The following is a 6,000-nucleotide window of genomic DNA, read 5'->3' on the forward strand; positions in this document are numbered from 1 at the left end:
TATTTGTCCATATATTATTTTAAGTTTAACAAAAACCAGATTCAGGGTTTACTGACTGTTGAACATGTTTCTCCTGATAAGGAATATAGCCAGGAAGCACTGCACTTTGCACTTTGTTGAGTAAGATACATCTTACAGTTTTTTTCCTCTCCCCTTTTTGCAAAAGCATGAGGCAGCAAGTTAATTTCTTCACTGTTGACTGCATTCTGAGTTTCTTTAATGAAATGAAGCATGAGCATCTGGCTGAGAATGCCAGGAGCCAGGTTACCTCCTATTAAATATTGAATCGGATGCCCTTTTATCTAGTACCATCCAGGACATGAAGTAACTCAGAGGATGTGTGTCACAGGTATCCTGCTCATTTATTTGTTATTACTTAATATTGACAAAAGTCATAATGTGAGTTCCTTCATTATGATCTAGTAAGATATTTCTTACATTAGTGAAATCTTACCATTAGGATTCTAGAAATAATGTTTCAACCCATTGACTAGGCTGCCCTTTTTCCTTATAATGTCACACTTCTCAGTCTTTTCTCTTCCAGTATGATGAATTGCCTCATGGTTGGTTCTCTGAACCCACTGACATTTTATTAATATCTCTGCTAGTTCTCAATCACTGTTAGGGTTTGCACCTTTAATGTCCCAGAAGACTCATGTGCTAAAGGCTTGTTCACCAGCCTCTGATGCTGCTGGAGGCTGTGAAACCTGTAGTCGGTAGAGCCTAGGGGGAGGAAGTTAGGCCATTGGTGGAGATGTCCTTGAAGGGATATTGGAAGCCCTTCTCTCTCTTTGCTTCCTGGCTGCCATGAGGTGAACAGGTCTCTACCTCCATGCACTTTCACTGTGATGTACTGTGTCACCTGATGTACAGCAACAGAGACAAGAAACCATGGATTGAAACTCCTGAAATCATAAACCAAAATATATCTTTTCTTCTTTAAGTTGTTTATCTCAGGCATTTTGTCACAGTTTTGGAAATCTAACACAATCACAATGTGATTTTTTTCCTAATACATTTTTCAACAGCAGAAGCGTAAGTAAGGGATAGATAGACCCTTAGCATAGATGTGTGTTTTCCATTCTTGAAAAGCATCATTCACATTCCATGAACCAAATTATCTGAGAACGTTCAATTGTTAGCATCTGTGCTGTGATGTTGAGCAGTGGGCAGGAGAAGCAGAAGATCACAAGCTTCAGGGAAGGTGGCAGCTCTATAGGAAGACAGAAGCTATGTACTGGTGAGCAGCTGGCCAACAAATAGCATAAAGTTGGGATTTGATACCTTAGTGATTTATGATCTTTTTAACTTTTTATTGGTGCATTGTAGTAATACATCTTAATGGGGTACAAGTTAGTGAAGAAATACCTGCCCACATAACCCAATTAGCCCTTACTCAATTCCTGTCCCATTCTCTCCCTCTCCCTCCTTCTCATGTTTGGCTTAGTGATTGACATTGATATGTTTGTTAATGTACATCATGTGCATTAGAGAATTTCCCTCTTCCCCTCTCCTATCCCCTCAGTTAGGTCACCTTATTTGCTCATCTACAGTATTTCCTTCTTTGTCTAGAGTTCCTCCTATGACTCATTTTCTCCATAGCTTCCGCATATTAGGGAAAGCATCCAATTTCTTATTTTTTGTGACTGACTAATCTCACTTAGCATAATGCCCTCCAGTTCCATTCATTTCCCCATAAATGATGTAATTGTGTTTTTCTTTAGGGCTGAGTAAAATTCCATTCTGAATATATCCCATAGTTTTGTAATCCATTCATCTGTTGATGGACATCTTGGCTGGTTCCATACTTTGGCTATGGTGAATTGTGCAGCTATGAACATAGATACACATGCATTAGTTTGGTAATTTGGTTTCCTATCTCTTGGGTAGATGCCCAGAAGTGGTATTGCTGGATCAAATGGTAAATTTGTTCCCATTCTTCTGAGGATTCTCCACACTGTTTTCCAGAGTGGCTGCACTAATTTGCAATCTCACCAACAGTGTTTTAGAGTTCCCACTTCTCCACATCCTTGCCAGCATTTGTTGTTGTTTGTGTTTGAATGATTGTCATTCTAGTTGGAGTTAGGTGAAATCTCAGGGTAGTTTTGATTTGCATCTCTCTGATTGCCAATGATGTTGAGCATTTTTTCATGCATTTATTGGTCATTTGAATTTCTTCTTTCATTAAGTGTCTATTTAGTTCAATTGTCTATTTTTGATTGGGTTATTTGTTTTCTTAGTGCTGAGTTTCTTGAGTTCTCTGTACATACTAGAAATTAGTCCTTTATCGGAGGAGTAGTTGGCAAGAATCTTCTCCCATTCTGTTGGCTCTCTGTTGAGGTTCTTAATCTGTATGACTATGCAGATGGAAAACTATTAGAAATATGTATGGTTGGGGCAAATAATAGTCTGATATTTAGATCAAGTTAGATCTTTCTTGTTAGGTTAAACTTGTTTTCTAAACAAGTATTTCTATCTGGTTGTGAAAGTAATGCCTGAATTCATGAATCATTTTTAATGACAAGATAAATATTAATTAAATATCACTCCAGAATTGAAAAGGCCATAGACTGTGCTACCTCTGAATGAGACACAATGAAGGCAAATCACCTTCTCTATATCACTGAGGTACATCTGTATATAACTAATATCTTGCCTTGAATGGTTTAAAACTAAAATATACCCTTAAAAGTTAATGTGCAGCCAGGCGTGGTGGCTCATGCTTGTAATCCCCATGCTTGGGAGGCAGAGACATGAGGATCACGCAGGTTCAAAGCCAGCCTTGCTAACTTAAGAGACCCTGTTTCCAAATAAAAAATATAAAAATAGGTCTGGGAGTGTAGCCTGGAGGTAGAAGGGTTTCCAGGAACTCCAGTACCACAAAACACACACACACACACACAAAAAAAAAAAAAAAAAAAAGAAAAAAAAAAGTTAACGTGCAATTTTTTCTATCTAGTTTGATGTCTTTTACCAGTTTGTAAAAATTATTTGTGATTATCTATTACGCTATTATGTCTTTTTCATTCTCTCTTTTCTCTACTTCAGATATCAACTACACACAGGTAAGGCAACCTTCATTGCATTTCACTAGTCTCTAATGTCCTATCCTTTATTTTTTATTCATTTTCTATTTACATGTTACTATCTTTGTTTTGTTTTGTTTTGGTACTTGGGACTAAACCCAGAAGTATTCTACCTCTGAGCCACCACCCTAGTCTGATGTTTTTATTTTGAAAGAGAGTTTCACTAATTTGCTGAGGCTGTTCTCAAATCTATGATCCCCTTCTCTCAGCATCCCAAGCACTAGAATTACAGGCACATGCCACTGCATGTGGTTTGCATTTTAATCTTTGTATTTTGCTGGGCATGGTGACACACGCTTGTAGTCCCAGCACTTGGGAGGCTGAGACAGGAGGATCGTGCAGGCAGCCTCAGCTACTTAGTGAGACTCTCAGCAACTTAGTGAGACCCCGTTTCCAAATAAAATATAAAATAGGTTAGGGGTTTAGTCTGGAGATAGAAGGCCCCAGGTCCCATCCCCCATACCAAAATATTAAATAAATGAATAATCTTAGTATTTTATATTGGTTTAAATTCTACTTTACCTTATGGTGTTTCCATATGTTTAATCTTATTTAAAGCTCTTCTAGTCCATTTTTAATTCCAAAACTTTTAATTCTAGAATTTTATTTATGAATTCTAATTTTCCATGGAAGTTTTTATCTATTTGCTATACTTTTCCTCCTACTATCTTAAGCATACTAGTTATTATTATTATTATTATTATTATTAGCTTCCATATTCTTGATAATATCCGACTGTTTTCATTATCTTTTTTATGTTTTTATTATATCTTTCAATCTTCTTGTGTTTCTAGAAATTTTTATTAAATAATGGCTATTATTCATTAAAAATCATAAAAAAGTCAGAGCCTCAGATGAGACTATAAAAAGAGAGTATATATATATATATATATAGCTTTAGTTAAGCTTGCTTACACTTATTTCTTTATTGGGACTCAATTCTTTCTTTTGTCTTGTTTTCTGTCAAAATGGCTTATGGCAAGCCAGATATGGTAGCACATTGCTATAATCCCAGTACTTGGGAAGCTGAGACAGGAGGACCGTGGGTTCAAGTCAGCTTCAGCAACTTTTAAGATTCTTCAGCAACCTAGTGAGAACCTGTTTGACAATAAAAATAAAATAGGTATGGGGATATAACTTGGAGGTAGAGTGCCTCTGAGTTCATCCTCCAGTACACCTCAACACACACACACACACACACACACACACACACACACGCACGCACACACATGACTTTTGTCCATTACAGTTGCTGAAATAGCTTCTTGATGGTCAGAGGCTTTAAATGAAAATACATATATTTGAGTTTTTCTTACAAGTTCCCCACCCCACCTAGCACCTGAGCACCACAGATACATTCACCTGGACTCCACAGACAGTATCATGAACCCACAACAGCAGACTCATCACCCTCTGAAGTATTCTAATCTCTTGAGGGTGTGCTGGAGCCAGATTAAGGCCACATTTGGTGACTTGTGACATACATGCTCATGCTGCATGTTCAAGAATTTATCTTACCCCAGGTGATTTTCTACTCTATCATCTGCGAGTTTGTAAGCAAATGAGATCCAGAGAATGTACAGGAGAGAAAAAAGAAATGGCAGAGCATCAGCATGTATATGTCACCTATAATTGTAGCTTCTGAAATTAACCAGGAGTACATGTGAGACTTAACTCTTTTTAGTTTTGCAGTCTAGCATATATAGGCATGTACAGGATCACCTTACCTTTAATCAAAAAATACAATGTTAAGATATTTGTGTTTTCTTATTCTTACCCTGATGAGGAAGAAGGGTCAAGAATTATTACAAAGCTATCTGGTTATATTTATCTGTTTATGTGTCAGACATTTATCTGTTTACATGTCAGCTGTCTGACATCCTACTTATGCAAGATGGAGGATGCATATTTAATAATGATAATATTCAATTCTGAACCATGAGACTAAGCTATTCTTATAAATTATTTTTCACTAAGAAGCTTCAAAGTTATTGAGAAATATTTCCTAAGCCCTCTAAGCTGATTTAAACCTATTATTCAATATATTTCATTAGAACAGTCTTCTGGATATTTCTCCACATGCCACATATGGGAGGAATAAATTACAAATGAGGAAATAGGGACCAATAAGGCCAAGTTATGAAATCTCAGACCCAGGATTAGGGAATCTTCTACTGTTTCAACAGCCTGTACCCAGCCCACAGTGATGTTTCTTAACTCATAACTAGTTTCAATATAAGAAGAAATTATTTATGGACCACCTGGGAGATAGTAACACTTTTGCTAGATTAGCCAGTCTCTGAATTTCTGGTATTATGGTGTTTGATTCAGTAATTTTGCAATGAAGCCATACCCTTTCCTGATACAGGCAACATGCACTCAGGCCAAAGAAATTCAAGGTCAAAAGTCTTGGAACTAGAGATACAAATTCAGTTTAACCACCAACTACTTGCATGACCTCAAACATTCCTTTTATGTGTATGTATATGGTGCTGGTGATTGAACCCAGGGCATTCTACCACTGAACTACACCCAACCCCTTATTTTTTATTTTGAAACAGGATCTCAGTAAATTACTGTATGTTAGCCTCCAACTTGTAATCCTCCTCTCTCAGCCTCTCGAGTACTGGGATTACAGGTGTCCACCACTGTGCTTGGCTTCAGACTGTTATCTTTGGATCTCTTCTCTTTTCATAACTGGATCTCCTAAAATAATATCACATAAACAAGATATCTGATCCCCTTTCTGCTAAGCTTTACTATGTGACCTAAGATAAAAATCACATACTAAAACTCCAATGGCTAAACATCTACAAATTTACATCAAGTACAATTGAATTAACAACTTCCTGGGATATTACACATTTTGTAGGAACAATAGAATTAAAGCTGGATATAGTGGTACATGCCTGTA

This window comes from Muscardinus avellanarius (genome assembly GCF_963383645.1).
Source record: "Muscardinus avellanarius genome assembly, chromosome: 2".
Taxonomy (NCBI): domain Eukaryota; kingdom Metazoa; phylum Chordata; class Mammalia; order Rodentia; family Gliridae; genus Muscardinus; species Muscardinus avellanarius.